At 42.3% G+C, this 21869-nt stretch overlaps 1 protein-coding gene across 4 annotated transcripts in view; it reads right to left on the reverse strand.

The window, feature by feature from the left end:
* The window catches only part of CADM2 (cell adhesion molecule 2), a 1090305-nt gene that overhangs the window by 326312 nt on the left and 742124 nt on the right, over nucleotides 1-21869 (reverse strand). The window contains exon 1 of one of the 4 annotated variants that reach the window (XM_032771631.2): nucleotides 14778-14869. The exons of the other annotated variants lie outside the window; for them this stretch is intronic. The gene's annotated coding sequence lies outside the window, so the exon portion shown is untranslated. Of the gene's footprint in view, nucleotides 1-14777; nucleotides 14870-21869 lie in introns of those variants that run through there. 4 annotated transcript variants of the gene reach the window in all.

Consider the following 21869-nt stretch of genomic DNA (forward strand, 5'->3'; position numbering starts at 1 on the left):
GAAGGTCCTGTGGTGAGGATAAAGAAGGTGTTTGGAGGAGGCCATGGGGAAGTAGCCCAGGGAGTTGTAGCTGTCCTGCAGCTGTTACAGGAGGCACTATAGACAGCTGCGATCCACAGGGTCCGGGCTGGAACCCGGAGTAGAGGGCGGGCCTGGGTTCCCCCGAAACCTCCCAACTCCTGATCAGACACAGGAGAAGTTGACCCAGACTGTGGGGAAGATCACTGAGGTGAGCAAATCTGCCAAGAAGTGCAGGACCCACCAAGGTAGAGGAGGAACTTTGTCACAGTAGCTAACAAATACCAATTTCATCCACACTGTCCTGCTACCTATCAGTTTGGTCCAGATGCCATAGAACCGCCAAAAGTCACCAGAACTATTGAGAACTTTTGAAATTGTTTCATAAACTCCACAGGCCCATGTCTGCGACATGGGCTTTGTTAATAAACAGGGGTTCCATTAGCCTAGCGTTCTTTCTGAAAGTGTGGGAAGGAGATCTGTGACAACTCTCAAAAGAATCCCAATGGTAGAACATATTATGTAATGTTAAAAATGCCTCTGTGGATCTCAGGCAACGCTCAAAACAACAGAAGATTGTATTCAAAATGTATTGGACTTTGCAGCACTTGCACAAGACAAAGACCTTGTCCTCTGACCTTTGTAGAGAAATATGGACCCTGATATATATGCTATGATAATGTCTAACAGTCAGACAACTGTGAAAAGAGGTGGACATTAGAGTTAAAATGGTGCTTGACGTCAACAGCCAAACCTCTGCTGAAAGTTATCATCATAGGATACTTTTCTATTAACTCCGCCACAAAGACTTTTATTTTTGAGGTCTCCAATGATCACCAGGTGAATTATTTTACAAAAATGGAAGGATAGTTTTATGCCCAGGGTAGATGAAAGATCGTCGGATCTGACTGAGTTAGCAGACATAGAAAGAATAGCTTATCACCATAAAGATCAGGTATATTAATGCAAAGATACTTAGACCAGCTTCTAGATACATTTGGATAAAATATACTGAGATTGGAAGAGATCTGTCATTTTTTAAGCACTCAAACTGTCTTCCTTTTCTGTCCCCGCCCCCTTCACGTACATGTATTATTATATTACAGTAACCTCCACTCTAATGTATTGCGTAGTATTGTCTGGTTTTGCAGCTTTGACAGGTTGTAAAATTGCGTAATTCTATTGGAAATGCCATGAAGTACTCAGGAACACAACAAGATGTTGGTCATGTGTGTACTTATTTTTTGTATCTCTAGGAAAAGCAATAAAAATTTAAAATAGTAATAAGAGTAAATTTTTAAACAAGCTTGCAAATGAAACAGTTTAGTTTGGGACTGAATGATGTTTCACAGAATCATAGAACTGGAAGGGACCTCGAGAGGTCATCTAGTCCAGTCCCTTGTACTTAAGGCAGGACTAAGTGTTATCTAGACCATCCCCTGACAGGTGTTTGTCTAACCTGCTCTTAAAAATCCCTAATGATGAAGATTCCACCACCTCTCTGGGCAATTTATTCCAGTGCTTAATCAGTTAGGAAGTTTTTCCTAATGTCCAACCTAAACTGCCCTTGCTCCAATTTAAGCCCATTGCTTCTTGTCCTATCTTCATAGGTTAAGAACAACAATTTTTCTACCTCCTTTCATGTACTTGAAAACTGTTATCAAGTCCCCTCTCAGTCTTCTCTTCTCCAGACTAAACAAACCCAATTTTTTCAATCTTCCCTCATAGGTCATGTTTTCTAGACCTTTTTTCATTTTTGTTGCTCTTTTCTGGACTTTCTCCAATTTGTCCACGTCGTTCCTGAAACGTGGTGCCCAGAACTGGACCCAATTATCCAGGTGAGGCCTAATCAGTGCAGAGTAGAGCTGAAGAATTACTTCTCATGTCTTGCTACAGTACTCCTGCTAATATATCCCAGAATGATGTTTGCTTTTTCTTTTTGCAACAGCATTACACCGTTGAATCATATTTAGCTTGTGATCCTCTATGACCCCCAGATCCCTTTCCACAGTACTCTTACGTAGGCATTTCCCATTTCGTACCTATGCAACTGATTGTTCCTTATTTTTTTCCATTCAATATATTTTTTTAAAATGTTGGTATTGATTATATCCAGTGTTCCAAGTTATCACATTACATAAAGACAAACAAAATTGATATCAAGTTGAGCATAAAGCCTCACTCCACTTGGCCAATAACTTTCTTATGCCCTCTGTGGGCTGTTTGAGCCCCAGATCACAGTATGAGAGAGAATGAGCCGGAGATGGGCATAGTCTTGACTCCACCTCTCAAATGCATTACACAGAACAGCATTGCTTGTGCATACAGGTAAGTAATCTGAGCAAAGTAAAAAGGCTGGCACAGTTAACATCCCCCACAGAGCAAAGGCTGAATCATGGTGATTGCTGAGTCACAATTCAATCCCTGGTCTCCTCTCAGGGCTGTGCAAGGACAGCTACTAAAGTACACTATAATTCAAAAATAATCACCCTTCCCGACTTGTTTCTCTGTTACTTTTCACTTGCTAGCTAAAAAAAAAAAAAAAAAATACTTGTAACATATCAACTTACAAAAATGATATAACACATTTTTTCTCTTCAACTTTAGTGCCTTACTGTGTACATATGCTCTCTTATACACTGATAAAAATGCAAACAAAGAAACAAAACCTAAGGCATCTGAACTGGTTATTGGACAGACTGCCGTGAATAGTATCAGATTCTCACTTGCCCTTTTCTTTTAGGCTAGCCTGTCATGTTACACCAACATATTATAGAAGAAATAATTCATTTTACAAAGATGTTCACAGGTCACAGGCTGAAGTCCACAGACCAAACAGACTGTAGTAGAATCCTATTTCTTCAAGTGCCCATTCTTCTTTTCTCTTACTAGTCATCTCTCTCACACACACATTTCTACTTCAATCAACCAAAAAAAAATCTCACTTACATTCTTTTCCACCTAGAAGTACAGACACTTAGTGGAAACATTATTTAAGATATAATGGTAGATGCAGCCAGGTTGTCTGCAAAACCATACAACACTTCATTTGTAGTTTCCTAGCTTCGTTATTCCCCTGACACCCATTCTTTTGTACTAAAGGAACAAAAATGAGAATCAAACGCACAGAATGTCTCAGATAGTAAAATGATTATTTTAAATGTAGACTCATCTGAGAAGTGATGTAGAGAAAGTTCAGTTCTCTTCAGAATAGCAGAGAGATAACGTGAGAGGACTACAAAAAATACAGAATTATTTTGCATGTATGTCTTAGAATAAAGGAGATATAGATTTTTTCCCCTAGGGACAGAACATGAGAAATTAGAAGATAAGCAGCAAAGTAGAGGAATTATAGAGCATTAAAGGCAATTGGGAAAGAGGTCAGACATGAAGTCAGACAAGACTTTTCTAACAAAACTAGGGATAGATAACCTGGTGAATATTCCATTTAGTACAAGAGAGATCCACAAGGACAAGAAAGTGACCAAAATAATAGTACAAGTTACACAAGAAGTGCTTGACTCAAGTGCAGATTTCTTAAGAAAAAGCTCACAGTATATATCTTAGAACTAGTATATAAAGCCATTTACTGCATGATGTGGCAATTGCAGTGGTGCCTAATAAAATATAGCTTCATAAAGGATTTTTAAAATCCATCTGTTTCAATACATAGAAGATAAATCAATGGAATCACTGAGCAGATGTTTTGACAGTGTTTGGAAGTGCTAGAGAAGGAGCACAAAAGAATTTGCAAGAATCTGGTATGGGGAACTGGCCAAGCCCAAGCATTTATTGACATATACCCAAATGTATGCATACAGGCTAATAAAACATGTATTACTTCCTAATAAACATGCTGTAGCATCCTTCACTATCAGATGCTGGGTGACGGATACATTTATTAGATGTGCAGGAAGCACCTCAAAGGAAGCTTAAAACAGCCGCAGCTTTTATAGACTTGCCATCAGCCTATGACACTGTCTGGCACAAGAGCCTACTGCTGAAGGTATCCACCCCCTTCAATGCAACCGGGCATTTCAACTCATTCTGTCTGAAAGCATTGACCTAATGTTCCATGTCTAACTCTGAATTTAGTTTAGCAAAAAGCTGAATCTGCACAATGGCCTCCCACAGGGATCAGTACTAGCACCATCCCTTCTTAGCTTATATGTAAGTGATGTGACCAAAACAATCTGACACTAGTGACACAGGCAGTGACACTCAAAGAAGCAGAAAAGGATGGAAAACTACTGTCATTACTGGCGGTTCAAACTCAAGCCATCAAAAACAGTGTCCTTGGTTTTCCATTTCCACAATTCTGAAGATAAAAGGATGATGAGCATAAACTTTTGTGGCAAGGCAATCTTCCACAATCCTAAGTCCCGCTACCTAGGAGTCCACCTTGATTGCAGCTTTACTCATTAACATCTGAAGCAGGTGAGATACAAAACAAAGAGTCACATCAGTATAATCCAAAAGCTAGCGAGTTCCAGCTTGGGTCATGATGCTCACATACTGCAAACAGCAACTCTGGCTTTACTTTATTCCACAGCTGAGTACTGTGAACCTCTTTAAGGAAGAAGCACACACACAGACCTCATTGAGATCCAGCTAAATGCAGCTATGAGACTTGAAACCAACACTCTTATACTTCTCAAACATCCTTCCTCCTAGCCATTTCTTGACTATGGTATGTTGGACGAGTACAAGCTCCTGCTCCATGACAGCCTTATTCACCCACCTCACACTTGCCTTAAAGTTCCGCTAAAGACAGTGGACAAACATCAACCATATTAAGACATTACATGGAATGCACCTGGTGCGCAAGTGGAGAGTCAAGGATTCACTGTAGTGCAAATGCAGAGACCTGTGAACCATTGAACATTTTGTGAACAAGTGCCCCATCTTTTCATTTCCAGGAGGTATAGCAAAGGCACACTCGGCATCTCCTGAAGCCTTCAAATGGATTTCAAACCTATCTATTAACTTGTAAATGTTGCTATTTCCATCTGAAAGAACGTGGCCTCAGAACTAGCTATGTAGTATGCATTTGAATCAGCATTTGTTCCAAATTCTTGAAATATTAATTTACCCCCAAGCACTATGGTTGGCCATTTTTTCAAAAATTCCTTTAAGAAATTACACTTCACCTCCCTTATAGAATTTTCTGCTACATCTTGGCACAGGTCTGAAAGAAAATGAAGTCTTAATATTAAAAAATATTTCACCTGTCATACAGAGTAAAAATTCCAGACTTGGCACCAAAAAAACATGTATTTAATTCAATCGTTAGGGTACGTCTACATTACAGGATTATTCTGATTTTACATAAACCGGTTTTATAAAACAGATTGTATAAAGTTGAGTGCACGCGGCCACACTAAGCACATTAATTCGGTGGTGTGCGTCCATATACCAAGGCTAGCATCGATTTCCGGAGCATTGCAGTGTGGGTAGCTATTCCATAGCAATCCCTTAGTTCCTGCAGTCTCCCCTGCCCCTTAGAATTCTGGGTTGACAGCCCAGTGGCTGATGGGGCAAAAATCATTGTCGCGAGTGGTTCTGGGTAAATGTCATCAGTCATTCCTTCCTCCGGGAAAGCAATGGCAGACAATCATTTCATGCCTTTTTTCCCTGGATTGCCCTGGCAGACGCCATAGCACGGCAACCATAGAGCCTGTTAAGCTTTTTATTTATTTATTTATTTATTTATTTTTTTACAGTCACCGTATGTGTACTGGATGCCGCGGACAGAGGCAATACTCCAGCGCTACACTGCAGCATTCACTTGCTTTTGCATGATAGCAGAGACAGTTATCAGTCGTTCTGTACTGTCTGTTGCCGGCATAAATTGGCAATGACATGACGGTTATCTGTTCCTCTGTACTGTCTGCTGCTATCATGGGTGCCCCTGGCTGAGATAGGCCGGGGGCGCAAAAGCAAAACTGGGAATGACTCCCCGAGTCAATCCCTCCTTTATGGTTTCTAAAAATAGAGTCAGTCCTGCCTAGAATATGGGGCAAGTGTACTAGAGAACCAGTGTATCAGAGAGCACAGCTGCTCCTGTGTCAGATCCTGCAGAAATGATGAGCTACATGCCATTCACAGGGGGGTGCCCCTGCAACAATTTCATTTCTGTTTGCCAGCATGGCAGCTTTTCTGATCAGAGGGTGGCAATGCGTCCCAAAGCCACACAGGCTCCAGCATGGACTGTTATGGGAGAGTACTGGGTCTGATCGTGTACTGGGAGACAAATCTGTTCTCATCAAAAGCTTCTGTACAGAACTGACAGACAAATGCCAAAGGCGTTTCGAAAGAAAGAAATTTCATACCGATCTTAAATGGGCTACACAGGCTGCGCTGACAAGCGTATGGGAAGCCAAGCAGCTAGATCATAAAGACCAAATGGAGTGTACATACAAGGAAGGCAGCGGAGGAAACGCAGGAGGGAGTAGAGAGGGGTAGCTGAGGACCATCAGACTATTCCCACAGATCCACCGAGCAGTTCTCCGAGTGAAAAGTATTTGCATTCTTGGCTGAGACCTCAGGTGCCTTGTAGGGTCAGACTACACATTGTCCGGCGTGGTTCAGGGATAGCTCAGTCAAATTTACTTCCCCTCGCCCGCACATGAAAAGAAAAAAGAAATAAGATAGCTTTTAATGACTATCTTTTCATGTCACCCTATCTACATGAAATGCTACGACTGGTAGACGTGATGACTGCAGGCAGTGAGCAGTGATCCGGCTCTTCCCCTCATGGTGGCAGACGGTGAACAATAATGACTGATTATCGTTCCGTGCACCATCAGACCCGTGCAAGGTGCTCCAAATGTGTGGACACTCAGGTGAAGGCTGGCCAGCGGGCGCCCTGAATGTAAGAATAAGGAAGGACATCCCGGTCATTCCCAGTAGAAGGTAACAAGAACGGCTGGTAACCATTTCATCATAGCTAACCTGGGAGCCTGAGCTTCATCAGCCCCCTCCTTTCCTGTGTAAGAAAAGATTCTGTACTGCCGGATATCACAGCAGTGGAATGCTGGGCCCTTCTCCCCCACACCGTTAATGTCCTGTCTGGACTATCATAGCCCCGGAGGCCTGCCTCCCCCTCATTTTATCTCATACAAGTCACTGTTTCTTTATTCCTGCATCTTATAACTTCATGACACAAATGGGGGACCACTGCAATCATAGCCAGGAAGGTTGGGGGAGGAGGAAGCAACGGAATGGAGTTGTGCAGGGGCACCCCCCGTGAATGGCATTAAGCTCATCATTTCTGCAGGGGTCTGACATGGAGCAGCACTGTGCTCTCTGAATACACTGGTTCTCTTAGGAACTTGCCCCAGAAACCGATTTAAAGAGCCCTTTATATTGATATAAAGGGCCTCGTAGTGTGGACGGGTACAGCGTTAAATCGGTTTAATGCTGCTAAAATCGGTTTAAACGCATAGTGTAGACCAGGCCATTATCTGTAACAACTCATCATTATCCTTCAGCAAGCTTAAAAAGAGAGTTAAATGAATAGTACCTGGTTTAGCTATACAATTCCATCACTACATTTATTTCAGGCATTTAAATCAGCAAGACTTGTGTGTAGACAAGGTCACAGAAATCTCTGACTTATACAGAGGGTCCAAGTGTACGAGGTGACACATACCCTATGTCAGGGGTAAGCAAACTTTCAGAAGTGGTGTGCCAAGTCTTCATTTATTCACTCGAATCTAAGGTTTCACGTGCCAGTCATACATTTTAACGTTTTTAGAAGGTCTCTTTCTATAAGTCTATAATATATAACTGAAATCTTGTTGTATGTAAAGTAAATAGGGTTTTTAAAATGTTTAAGAAGCTTCATTTAAAATTAAATTAAAATGCAGAGCTCCCCGGACTGGTAGCCAGGACCCGGGCAGTGTGAGTGCCACTGAAAATCAGCTCGTGTGCCGACTTTGGCATGTGTGCCATAGGTTGCCTACCCCTGCCCTAAGTTTTGAAAGGGGAGTGCAAAAAAATTCAGGCCTGGCCCTGAATCAGGGAAGTCATTTTTTTTTTAAAAAAGAAAAGCATCATAGTATCTGAAGTCCGGCACGCACTTAAACTTAGAAAGTGCTTAATTTTAAGCACACAAGTTGTCACACTGACTTCAGCAGCACTATTTATGTGATTAATTTTATGAACATATGTAAATGTTTGCAGGACCAGGACATAGCAGTAGGACTCAAATGGACCCAATGTTTCACTTGTGTGTTTAATGAAACTGTAGAACTCTCTGTTGCCTAAAACTCGTACATATATATGGTGAAAAGGATGATTCTAATATATTTGAAGGAACTAAATGTTCTCTCTGTAGGCCAAGACATCTAAAATGAGACTTGGCAGCATATAGTTATAAATTTCACAAATAGATATTATCAGACTGAAAACTATTTCCACTCTTTTCATGGGGATATAGTTTATGCTGTTGTATTATTAAGGCATATATCTATACCATAAATAACATTTTTCTATTATATAGGACTTTACATCAGATAGTCTCAAGTATTTTACAAACTTTAATTATTTAAATTTTCCTCATCCCTCTGAGGTAGGGAAGTATTATTATTCCAATTTTACAGACTGGGAAACTTAAGTCAGAGAAGCTAAAACTTACTTTACCAAACACACATAGGTAGGCTTTGGCACAACTGGGAAGAGAATCTAGCCCTCCTGAGTTTCATTCCTATGTTTTACCCACAAATCCATCCTTGCCCTCATTAATAAATGTATTCAATTGTTTTTAACACAGTTACTTGTATCCTGGTATTACAGTAGCTTACACAATGAATTTATTCAAAAGGTTGAAGGGTTTATGGATCTAAAAGACTGAAAACATTACAATTTTCTTTGGAATCACCAAAGTAAGCACTGGGATGCAAAGCAAAGGTGCTAGGATTTACAAAAGAAATTGGAAATGTTAAAGCAGATTTTTTGCCATGTAGGCAAGGGGCTAGAATTGTCTACAGTGTTATACTCTAAACAGATAATCATAAATTTCTGACCTTTCTGAAAAATATAGCATGCTCCAGTTAAGATTTATAAGTTTAATGCAGAAATCTCTGATCTGCCAACTAATTTTCAGGAACTCCCATTGGGAAGAACTTCACAGAGGCACTTATGGAAGAGTAGTTTGCTATTAGAAAGTGAAGAGATGTTAGTAAAGTACACAGGAAGCATAATCAGTTAAAAAATTAGGGAAAAAATAGGTCAAAACAAGGCAGGTACAAAAGTACAGCAATAGAAGCAGGAGGGTGGGAGAGAATCAATCCTGTAGGATATTGCCCAGTATATTACTCAGGTAAGGAGATGAAGTACACCAAAGAAAACAAATAGCAGCAGCATCTCAAAGTCAGAGACAGGGCAAACAGGCTGTTTTGGCTGGGGCAGGGGAGGGAGGAGGGAGGAAGCAGCCTGTAGCATCATACTGCAATGGCTGAGATCAGAGACATTTAAGGGTAAGCTTTCTCTATACAAATGATAAGGCAGGGTTGGCAGAGCACTCCCTGTGTGCAGTACCTGACTTTGGAACTCGCGTCACACTTGATCTACCAGACAGGGCCAGCTCTAGGCACTGCCCTTTTCAAGGGGCGGCATTCCAGCCCTTTGCAGACAGCACTTTTCAAGGGGCAGCGCTCCGACTTTTTTTTTTCTTTTTTCGTTTCGTTTGGGGCAGCAAAACACCTGCAGCCAGCCCTGCTACCAGAACCCAGATTTTGTAACTTTTCAGACACGGTGTAAGGCCCATCTTTTCCGTGGGCTTTTGAGGAGAGAGTGTGCTGAAGACTGGAGGAATATTATGCTTGCTAGGGAGAGATTTTTATTTTGTTACTGTTGCTGGGGCATATTCATTGTTGAAGTGTGATGGGCAGTCTATTCCAATATTTATTATGAAAATTAAATGATATAAGCATATTAAAGCATGGATAAAAGCCTGTTCATCTTTTATAAATATTATTATCTGAAGATAATGTAGTGATGTTAACTCATTAGTTAATGCAGAGGGGTACCTAGTGGGGTCCCCGCAAGGCTCTGTGTTGGGACCTGCACTGTTCAACATATTCATTAATGATCTGGAAAAAGGGAGAACAGTGAATTGGTAATATCTGCAGATAACACAAAATTATTCAGAAAAGAAGTCAGCTTTGCACTTAACTAACAGTTAAAGAGCAGGAAGTAACGCATATTGAAAAAAAATAATTCCACCTATATATACAAAACAACAGGGTCTAAATTAGACATTTCTGCTCAAGAAACATCTTGGAGGCATCAGGGATAGTTCCCTGAAAACATCTGCTGAAACTGCAGCAGAAGTCAAAAGTTTTAGGAAAGGGATAGATAGACCATAATGTCACTATATAAATCCACACCTTGAATATGGTGTGTAGTTTTGGTTATCCCCCATCTCAAAAAATATATATTAGAATTGGAAGAGGTGCAGAGAAGGGGAACAAAAATGATTAGGGGAATGGAACAGCTTCTATGAGGAGACATTAAAAAGACAGGGACTCTTCAGTTTAGAAAAAAGAATTAAGGGATATGATATGATAAAAATCTATAAAATCTATAAAAAATCTTGAATGATGTGGAGAAAGTGAATAACGAGGTGTTTACCTCTTCACTTAACACAAGAATGAGGGTCACGTGATGAAATTTATAGGCAGTAGGTTCAAAAACTAACAGAGTAAACCTGTGGAACTCATTGCCATGGGATGTTGTGAAGAACAAAATCACAACTGGATTCAAAAAATAGTTAGATAAGTTCATGGAGGATAGGTCCATAAATGGCTATTAGCCAACATGGTCAGGGAAGCAACTCCATGCTCCCGGTATCCCTGAACCTCCAACTACCAGAAGCTGGGACTGGATTACAGGTAATAGATCACTTGAAATTGCCCTCTTCTGTTCATTCCCTCTGAAACATATGACATTGGGCATTGTCAGAGACAGGATATGGAGCTAGATGGACTATTGGTCTGACACAGTTATGGCTGTTTTTACATAGTTCTATGCATCTGTGAATGCCAAAAAAACCCCAGCACAAAACGCAATATGAAGAAATGCAGGGCTAGAAATTCTACATCTCTTTTAGAGCAGCTTTTAGGGGAACTATGAACTGATGTACTTATATTTACACAGAACATTTGACAAATTTAAATAATTAATTCTTAAGTCAAGAAAACAGATGAAAAGAGACTCCATAGGCTGAAAACTGCCATTAGGAAGGAACAAAGAGATCAGCGGTAGATGGAACCTTTTCAAGATAGAAAGAGGTCAGTGGGGTACTCTGGGAACAAAGAGGAGACTTTAGTGGCTTTATTATTTATATAAAACACCTAGAAGGTGGTACTGAAAACAAAGTTTCTAGCTTTGCTGCAATTGGTAAACAGAAAAAAAATATAAGAGGTTACTAAACCAAAATACAGTAAATCATTTAAGTAGACCTCCTAATAGGAAATCTGTAGCCCTGAGTGTGGATAAATGTACAAATCATAATTATTAGAGGAAACACATGGAGATATAATATCTGTCAAATCAAAAGGCATTATAACATTCTCAGCAGCAGTAAAGGAAATATAATGCAAGACCTATGGGAGGTCAATTGGACGTATTGTAGAATGGTGGATATTTTGTAGGGCAGTAATATAAAATCCTGGAGCTAAAGTCTATCTTCAGTTACATTCACACTAAGTCAATAGGGTTACACAAGCCAGAATTCGATAAAGTGACTAGAAATTTATAATGGCAGCATACAAAACTCACTACAAAAAAAAATATATTTAAAAATGTCATGAGTTCAGGTTCTGAGCTAAACTCATATGAAGAGACTCCTGAAAAAAGATCTTTTGAGATTTCTTGTTTTCCTTAGGTACAGCTATTAGAGAATGACATACCCTGGCATAATTCCATCACCAAAGATCAGGAACACAATTTACTCTTTTGTTTTTTCATACAGATAACATCTTATAGTTACTTTAAAAACAGACTGCTAAATAGGGTTGCCAGGTGTCTGGTTTCTGACTGCTGACTGGGCCAATAAAAGTTCGGTCGGCAGTGCAGCAGGGCTAAGGTAGGCTCTCTGCCTGCACTGGCTCTGTGCGGCTCCAGGAAGCAGCAACATGCGCCACCCCATAGGGGCGGCCAGGGAGCTCTACATGCTACCCCCGCCTCAAGTGGCCAACTGCAGCCTATCGGAGCTGCAGGGGCAGCGCCTACAGACGTGGCAGCACACAGAGCTGCCTGGCCATGCCTCCATGTAGGAAATGGAGGGGGACATGCCGCTGCTCTGGGAGCTGCTTGAGGTAAGTGCCACCCAGAGCCTGCACCTCTGACCCTGTCCCGTGCCCCAACCCCCTCCCCAGCCCTGATCCCCCTCCACCCTCCAAACTCCTTGTTCCCAGCTTAGAGTACCCCCCTGCACCCCAAACCTCTCATCCCCAGTCCCACCTCAGAGTCTGCACCCCTACCCAGAACGCTCACATCTCCCCACACCCTAACTCCCTGCCCCAGCCCAAAGTACCCTCCCACACTCCAAACCCCTCAACCCCAGCCCAGAAACCCCTCCCACACCCCAAATCCCTCATCCATGGCTCCATCCCAGAGCCCTCACCTCTCCCATGCCACAACTCCCTGCCCCAGCCCTGATCCCCCTCCTGCATTCTGAACCCCTCATCCCAAGCCCAGAGACTCCTCCTGCACCCCAAATCCCTCATCCCCAGCCCCACCCCAGGGCCCATACCTCAGACAGAGCCCTCAGTCCTCCTGCACCTCAACCTCCTGCCCTAGAGAGAAACCCCCTCCTACACCCTGCACCCCTCATTTCTGGCCCCACCCTGAAACCTGCACCCCCAGCCCAGAGCCCATACCCTAACCCCCTTCCTCAGCCTAGAGCCCCCTCCTGTACTCCAAATCCCACAGCTCCACCCCAGAGCCTGCACCCCCACCAGAGCCCTCATTCCCCTCTGCATCCCAACCACCTGAGCCAGACTGGTGAAAATGAGCAAGTGAGTGAGGGTGGGGAGAGTGAGCAACAAAGGGAGGGGGGATGGAGTGAGCAGGGGTGTGGTACATCAGAACAGGAGTGGGGTAGGGGTGTTTGGTTTTGTGTGAGTACAAAGTTGGCAACCCTATTGCTAAAGCACTTCTTAAATGTGTAGTTACAGTAAAGACAACATGGAACTTTCGGTTCTTCTACTTTAAAGGGAGAGGTAATGTAAATACATCTGGATTGTGCTAATTAGTTCTTTTTGAGATGAAATTCATGTCACTAGCATAAAATCCAAATAACTGAGTGATACAGAGTCAACCATATGGGGACACAAGGAAGGTTAAATCCAACATCATCAACTCAGAGTTAGGAGCATGGGGCAGCAGCACATCCTACAGAATCTGCTACTCTACCCTCTTTGTGACACTTAAACAGCATGTTCTGGCCACCCCGTCCATGTAAACAATCTCATGGCCCTTCTCCTTGACCCTCTCTACGTAGGCCATTTTCGGGGGATGGGGGGATGTGTGCAGATCACAGGGATTGTCTACATGGAGACTTAGTACCCACCAAGCCAGGATGAAAACGTACAGCGAACTAGCCTGCCCTGCACTAAGTGACTGCATGAACCTTGCTACACATCACAAAGTCCCGTAATATACTTTGATGTACTACTGTTTAAAAGAGCAGTATGTCAAAGCACACTATGGAATTTTTACTAAACGGCTACAGGATCCACATAATTGGTTAGGGCACATCAAGCTAGCATGCTGGACATTTGCACCCTGGCTTACTGCACACTAGGTCTTTGCATAGAGAAGCCTCTAGTGTGGCCTGTAGAGGGAGCAGAAACCCCTCGTGCAGCCAACTCTGCTCTCGATCCCTGGCATGCAAACCCAAGGTGTGACTGAAATGTCTGAAGGACCTTGCGGTAGTTCTCAGCTCCTCGGTGAATTTCATTCATAGTGTTCATTATCATTCTCTTTCCATCAAAAAATATAGACATTAAGACTCCGATCCTACATAGAGACCAATATGCTGATTCTAGAAGACTCCTGAGCCAGTAAGAAGACCCAATGAAATCCCTATGGTTCTCAGTACAGGACTGGGCCCTGATTCCTCATTCATTAGTTCTTACTTCCTTTCTTCTCCTCTCTCTATCACCCCCTTCCACCAATCCCTTTGGTGTATAAATACTAAATCACACACACTGAAAAGAAATGTACTTTTTAACAGCACCAGTAAGAGACATGCAAAAATAACAAAAACAATCATATGATATTTTGTGGTAACCTATTTATTTACCCTCATTACTTCCATTGTCTTCACCCATTATGCTGTGTCTAAACACTGACTGCAAACTCTTCAATAGGATTTTATTTGGCCCAAATCTGACATCTGACTGGTATGTCCATGTGCAGTACTGCCAACCTCAATAGATTAAAATCAGCAATCAGCCCCTCCCCAAAATCATAATATTCCCCACAAAAAAGATAAATCCTATTATATTGTGTTTTCTGTCTTTTGATTTTTGAACTTTCCCCACCCATCACCAGTGTGTTTGTGTGAGAATTAGTGTTGCCCATTCTCCTAATTGGTATGGTGATTTTGGCCTCTGCTCCAGGAGCTATCGTCCCCACATCTGTCCATCCTCTAACCAGCAATTAATCCTGTCCTCCACTCACTATCAGTTCTGTCTCCATACAGACCCCATCCACTCAGTTCAGCCTCCCTCCCTCCACCTCACCTCTGCTCCCCCTGGGTTCTTCACACCACTCTCCCAGGCCTGGGGGAGATGCAGTAGGGTCCCCTCTCTCCTTTTCCAGGCTGTGGAGATGCAACTTCAGGCACTCCTCAACCTCATCTCAGGGCAAGTACTTATAGGAAGGGGGAGCAGGGACATCATATTATCACTGCTGTTCACAGGAAGGGAGGAAGCAGAGGTGCCCTGAGCTGATAGGCTCTTTGCTCCCCACCACACCCCTTAGAATCATATAAGATTGGGGTTGGAAGAGACCTCAGAGGTCATCTATTCCAACCCTCTGCTCAAAGTAGGACCAACCCCAACTAAATCATCCCAGCCAGGACTCTGTCAAGCCAGGCCTTAAAAACCTCTAAGGATGGAGATTCCACCACCTCCTTAGGTAACCCATTTCAATGCTTCACCATCCTCCTAGTGAAATAGTTTTTCCTTATATCCGAACTAGACCTCCCACACTGCAACTTGAGACCATTGCTCCTTTTTTCTGTCATCTGCCACCACTGAGAACAACCTAGTTCATTGTCTTTGGAACCTCCCTTCAGGTAGGTGAAGGCTATCAAATCCCCTTTCACTCTTCTCTTCTGCACAATAAATAAGCCCAGTTTCCTCAGCCTCTCCTCATAAGGCATGTGCCCCAACCCCCTAATCATTTTCATTGCCCTCCGCTGGATTCTCTCCAATTTGTCCACATCCTTACTGTAGTGGGGGGCCCAAAACTGAACACAATACTCCAGGTGTGGCTTCACCAGTGCTGAATAGAGGGCAAGAATCATGTCCCTCCATCTGCCAGCAATGTCCTACTAATGCAGCCCAATATGCTGTTAGCCTTTTTGGCAACAAGGGCATACTGTTGACTCATATCCAGCTTCTTGTCCACTGTAATCCCCAAGTCCTTTTCTGCAGAACTGCCACATAGACAGTAGGTCCCCAGCTAGTAGCAGTACATGGGATTCTTCCGTCCTAACTGCAGGACTCTGCACTTGTCCTTGTTGAATCTCATCAGATTTCTTTTGGCCCAGTCCTCCAATTTGTCTAGATCACTCTGGACCCTATCCCTACCTTCCAGAGTATCTACCTCTATCCCACTTAATTGTCATCCGCAAACTTGCTGAGGTTGCAATTCATCCCATCATCCAGATCATTAATGAAGATATGGAACAAAACTGGCCCCAGGACTGACCCCTGGGGCACTCCACTTGATACTGGCTGCCAACTAGACATTGAGCTGTTGATCACTACCCGTCGAGCCTGATGATCTAGCCAGATTTTTATCCATCTTATAGTCCATTCATCCAATCCATACTTCTTTAACTTGCTGGCAAGAATACTGTGGGACACCCACAGAATACCCTTTCTGCCTGCAGTTCTGCCCCTGTTCAGCCCCTTCCACCTGTGGCCCTACCCAGTTCCACCCACTGTCTGCCCCATTCCACCTCCAACTGTGGCCCCACAACCCGTTTTCTTTCTCACCCCTCTTTCCTGTGGTCCCAAGACCAGAGAAGCTCTGCCCCACCCAGAGTTGCAGCGGGAACCTAGAGCACCTCCAGTCCCAGGGTCACAGCCAGGGTTTAGGTGCTGGGGTTTCCCACAGTGATTCTTCCAGGGAGTGGGATGGGAGTGCATGGGCTTCCCCCACCCTGCTTGGTGCTCCTGCCTGGGAGTGGGGTCAGGGTGCGGGCATGCAAATTGGCCAGGGCCCCAGGGCACAGGCCCTATCAGCCCAGTGGCTAATCTGCCACTGTCTACAGTCTCTACTCTCTTGCGGTTTGGACCACTTTTTCTCTGCAGACTTTAAGAACCTCTCTTGCAGGGTCTGCAGGAGAACCCAGGCCTGCCCATTCCTCTGGGTTCCAATACAATCTGAAGCAGTTGGAATCAGTTCTTGCACACTCTTACTGCTGCCCACCACACCTCTCTTGTAGGCTATTTCCCAAACTCACACTCTGTGTTCCTCTCTCCCAGAGAATCTGCTGGTTTCCTGGGTGGCTTCTCACCAATCTGTTGTTGCAGGCTCAGCTGCTCAAGTAGCCACCCTGCTCTTCTGCAGCTGTTGTGAGGCCATCAATCAGCCCCAGCTGAGCAGGCAGCCAATTTTTTTTATTAACCTTTCAGTGACCGGGAAATTCTACACACCCCTGACAAGCCCCAAAGACTTCAATAGGGTTCTGTACAAGAGTACCCTGGGCCAAACCAGCTGCACAATTGAAGCCCTTGTTTGCAAAGTGCCATGCACTTTTATGACACTCTTGGCCAGATTTTTGTAAGAGTTCAGCACCTATGCTCAGGGCCAGAGTTTTAAGAGAGCTCCCATTTATACACCACATAAAGTGGTCAGATTTTCAAAAGAGCTCAACTGAACAGTACAAAGCTGTTCTGAAAATCTGTATAAGTGCCACAGTGAGAGTGTGCTGGCTGCTGAGCACTTCTAAAAATCTGACAAAATAAAATAATTGAATAATAATGAATTTGTATTAGAACTCAAATATTATCACTTGGGGGCTGGGAGAGGAGGGAAATACATGAAGAAGCTTTTGGTTGCCGATTCGGGGGAGGGGCGGAAGCCATTTACTAGGTAAAAATAAAATTTAAAAAAAAAAAGAAAACCACAGGCAAATAAGAGGAAGTGAGGGAAAAAATGAATGACGTTTACATAGTAAAAAATAAACAGTAATAATCCAAATATGGAAAAAATACTGCATTTACAATATAAGAGGTTTAATTCTTAAGACATTTTAAAATAAAGATAGAAAGATACGAGGAACAGGAAAACAAAATATGAGTATCTCACAATTGCTTTTTAAAATGTATTATTATTTTATCGTGTCATTCATTCAGAGCCAGACACAAAATCCAATAACCAAAGAAGTGGTTTGTTACAGTGAGCACTCCTACTCCCTTTCTGACCTTCATGCTCTCCATCTTCTCCTGTTCCCTCACCCCAAAACTCTGACATTGCATCTTCCCTGGTGCTGCTGAAACCATCTCCTCTTAAGAAATTTTCTGATCCTTCTCCACTTAACCCCAACCTTTTGTGATCCTTCTGACTGACGGATTCCTTCATGGGAGGGATTTAAATTCTCTTGTAACAAATGATGCAACTTTATTGCACTTCGGAGCTATTAGATGCATTTTAATTGAACCCATTAAACTTAATAGAGGGGACTGTGTGCATGCATATTTAATCTGTGATGTGATTACCAACAGCATTATTCTATAATCTTCTTCCATTTTTCAAGAATTTAAAAATGTAAAAAAATGTTAGGATTTTTTATTATTTCTTCTAAGGGGAGATGTGATAGTTGGCATGTTTGCAAGATGATCATTCCTCCTTCAAAACTGGGAATGTCACTATTTTTAGTAGCCATGTCAATGTCCATTTGTTTCACACAAATAAACAAATACACAAAAACAAACATGTTGGGTATGGAATTCACACAAATAAACAAATAAAGTTTTGTCCTGTTTTTTTGATACACTCCTCTAGATTGGCTCCATCAAGCAACTACCAACTGAGCTGATGAGACGCATGACAGATTGTGAAGCGCCTGCACTCAGCCAATTGTTTCACCACACCAGGCCTGTCCCAGGCTGATAGTCTGCCCCCACCTCACTCCTTCCAGTGACAATGTGTACTGCACTTTGCTATCCCTAGGTTACAGTTTGTTAAGTCTGTTTTGTTCAAGCTTACTGTGATTTCACTGTGCATTTTATATTGCTATTGGTATGACTACTCTGGATGTTTTGGAAAACAAATACAAAATGAACCATACTAAAAACAGCAGAGGATGCTGTAGAATTGTATAATTACTATTTCCAATAAAGCCGAGAAACTGCTTCAAGTCAGACAAAATTTCCGATTCATATTTTGGCAGTTTTCTTGTTATGTAACAGAGCTTGAGGCCTTGATGGATACAAGGATGCTGGCTGGAAGAACAAGCAGCATTTGGGCTATGAATACACACTATTATGTGGAAATCTCAATGTTGTCTCAATATTGGACAGCTCTGAAAGAAACCAGGGCCAATAATTTCTCCAGTATAACTGGAGAGGGTAAAGAGCAGCCAGAAACTTTATTTAGAACTATCATCACTATTATGAATTCCAGTTTATTCCTCTGAGGCAGAGCTAGAATGTGAGGAAAACATGTCGATAGTTTTGTGAACTTTGTGAAAACTGCAGAGCTCATACCATTCCTATATCTTCACATTTTCTTCTGACTCATATTATTTATTGATTCTGAACTACATCCCGTAGTGTAATTTTGAGATTTTAAACTAGTTGCAGTGCTTATTATTACTGGATGAATTATTGCATTTGTGACCCAGAATTGCTGTCTTGATTTGCTTTGGCCTGTTGAACTAATTTCTGGGCAATAAATGCTAATTTTAAATAATTAGATAGATGAAGTTATCATTAACACATTATTTTTAGATTTAGAAAGATTCTCACACTCAGGGAAGACTGCATCCTGAGGGAGGATGTGGTTTATGCTCCCAACTTCCTCTCCCAAAACAGTAGGGGGACTGAAGAAGTATGGTATGGAAAACTAGAACTGAGGCTGTCTGCCATTTTATACGCTTCCCAACTGTTTTCTTCCAATGGGAGCAGGAAACCAATAGACAATTCCTTTAAAAAATGTCTATTTGCAACTAATCTCAATTGAGCAATCACTTAATACTTTTGGTGGGAACACAGAGAAAGGAGCAGCAGTACATATATCAGGTGCCTCTTCTCTACTATTTTTCTCTTCTCAATACAGCCTAGCCATTCAACCAGGCAAAGCATATTTAGCTGCGCACTCCTCACAGAGATGGCTTTCAGAGTTCTTTCCTCTTTGAGCCCTCTTACCCAGTGATCCCTACTGGATGGGTGGAGAGGATACAGAGACTATGGACTGGATTTTGAAAAGAGCACAGCTGCCATTTAGGCACCAAAACAAGTAAACAGATAAAGAACTAAACATGTCGGGTATGGAATTATTTTGGACGTAAATGCTCTCTGAGGGCTGGTGTGTTAATGCCACAGCACTCCTTCTGTCCAGGCAGAGAATTGAACCAGAGTTCACTCAGTCTGGCAGTATGGTCAGTTGGTCCCTCCTGCCCAAGTCCCACTGCAGTGTGTGGACTTTCTCCTTATTCCTGGTCATCTGGTCCTGATGCCCAGGGGGGTCTGAAAACCATCCTCAGTTCTTAAGTCTCTCAGGGGGTTGGTAAGGATACCCAAGCTCACCCACTCCACTGGGTTCCAGCTCAGGGCCCTTAAGTCAGCTCGGCACAATCAGGACTCAGCAACTCCGGTCACGCCCTGAGCTCCTTCCTACCTCTCGTGTTTTCTGTAGGCTTTCCAGCCTGTTAGTCTGGTCCTCAATTCTCAGGGTGCTGTCTTGGAGCTGCTTCTCAGCAGATTACTGGCAGCAGTTCCCTTCTCCAGCCTGCTTGATCCTCTAGCAGCAGCCTTGCCCATCTGCTTCCCCATATACACCATGATAGTCTCCCTCAGAACACTTTCAATAACCACCGACACTTAAGAACACTTCCACTGTCTTCAAGGGAACTCTTAAATGTCTACCCTATTTCAAATCAATCTATCCCAGCAAAAGGACAAAGACGTCTATAGAAAAGGGAATGCTGTTTTATCTCTGTGGTGCTATAGTATCAGAATATTTCCTACCAAGTTTAGAGCAAACCATGCTACTAAGACTGCCTTAACAAGTTTTTGTATGATCCTCTATTAAAGATGGAATCTGGCAGGTTTTCATTTCTATTTGTCTCAATGGTGAAAGCCTGCAACCATAAATAACGGTTCTTTGATATTGCTCCTTTGAATTATACAGTTTCCCCGACTTCATATTGGATCTACATTTTCCAATATGTATACACTTCAGCTAGCTTGGATTTTTTACCATTACCACGCAGTATATCATTTTTATGCAGATGATTCCCAGATTTATTTATCCCACATAACAAAGCATTCTGTAAGTACCAAAGTACTGTCTGAGTGATGTTCATAACTGAACAGCTCCAAACTTTTGGAAGATAATGCAACTAAGACAAATACTGCCAGTTGGGTCTCTTTTTGTGTTCAGTTCATTTACTTCATTTCCTGACAACAGGAAAAGCTTCTGTAGTTTCAGACAGAATTTGGAATTTAGGGCTACATTAAGAACATAAGAGTGGCTCTCCTGAGTCAAACCAATGCTCCATCTAGCTCAGTATCCTGTCTTCCAACAGTGGCCAATGCCAGATGCTTCAGAGGGAATGCACAGAACAGAGCAATTATAGAGTGATCCATCCCCTGTCACTCAGTCCCAGGTTCTTGTAGTCAGAGGTTTAGGGATACCTAGAGCATGAGGTTGCATCCCTGACCACCCCAGCTATTTATGGACCTATCCTACATGTTTGGGCCTCTTGTTTTATGGAAGTATAATAGCTCCATAGAAAACTCTTCCCCTCAGAATTTTTGTTATGTGGCTGACTGTGTCTATTGTTTTTTCCACACACTAATTTTTAAAATGGTGATTCAGGCCCTTTTACATCTAAATTCAATAACAGAAATGTGTTTGCAGGACCAATAGATAACACATTGCACAGGACCTTGCAGGCAATCCAAGCAAATGTCCCCTTACATTAGAAATTGTGAATGGCTAGCAGTAAAGTTTATAATGATTACTAGATCACACTTCTTACATATTGTACAAAAATGTGTGTAGTATTGGCCCTTGCTATGTAAATAAGCACCATTAGCAATTTCCTAAGTACCTTCCAAGGTAATTCCAAAATATACCGTGGTGCTGATCTTTTAGTGATTTCAGCATACTATGTTGTGTGTATTCCCAGAAAACAATGGGAATTTCCCCAAAAACAAGTGTTATAAATCTATGTAGAGTTAAAATTAAAAAAGTAGTATTATTCAAGTATAAACATGCATAGTTAAGGACTCAAATAACTTTAACTCTTCTTTGTAGTAATGCCATCATATAATTAAATTGTACATAGTCCCAGATTGGATTAAATTGATTTTTGAAGACACATTCGATGGTTTTTTTCTTTTTCCTCCTTCCTTTCTGTTCTCCTCATG

Source organism: Chelonoidis abingdonii, chromosome 1 (assembly GCF_003597395.2).
Source record: "Chelonoidis abingdonii isolate Lonesome George chromosome 1, CheloAbing_2.0, whole genome shotgun sequence".
NCBI classification, from domain to species: domain Eukaryota; kingdom Metazoa; phylum Chordata; order Testudines; family Testudinidae; genus Chelonoidis; species Chelonoidis abingdonii.